Consider the following 634-nt stretch of genomic DNA (forward strand, 5'->3'; position numbering starts at 1 on the left):
CTAAATTATTTCTTTCAAAGTAAAGGATCGTAATAGGAAATATTTGGACAAGAGAGATTTTGTTTACAGAGGTGCTATTTGGCGGTTAAACCATTTCCTGAAGGGCCCTTGTAGTCGTCAACGTTTAAATTAAGTCCGTAAAAATAATCATAAAGTCTCTTGGTTTCTGCTGACATAAGAAAACATTTATCATAATTATGAGCTCAAAAGCCCTATTTGGCGGATATGGGTCCTAGTCGATATAATTAATAGATTTTAACTATTTTCAATAGGCCTTGGGACCAAAGAAGAGTACTTGCCGCAAAATTGTCATTGAAAATTGAGACATGTAGTGTGTGAACAAGGGTTACATCGACATACAGATCGACGAACAGACTGACTGACATAGCTAAATGAACTCAGGGCTTAATTTCAAGAATGTAACACCGTAATAAATGTATTAAAAACATCAGCATAAGCGCAGAATAACCTCCACGCTGTAGTGGTTTAGGGTATAAGTAATATGATTAATGAGAACAGATTCAAAACAACATAGAACTTTGCTAGTTAGTTAGATAGATAGATAGATAGATAGATAGATAGATAGATAGATAGATAGATAGATAGATAGATAGATAGATAGATAGATAGATAG

Source organism: Lucilia cuprina, chromosome 5, assembly GCF_022045245.1.
Source record: "Lucilia cuprina isolate Lc7/37 chromosome 5, ASM2204524v1, whole genome shotgun sequence".
In the NCBI taxonomy this organism is placed as follows: Eukaryota; Metazoa; Arthropoda; class Insecta; order Diptera; family Calliphoridae; genus Lucilia; species Lucilia cuprina.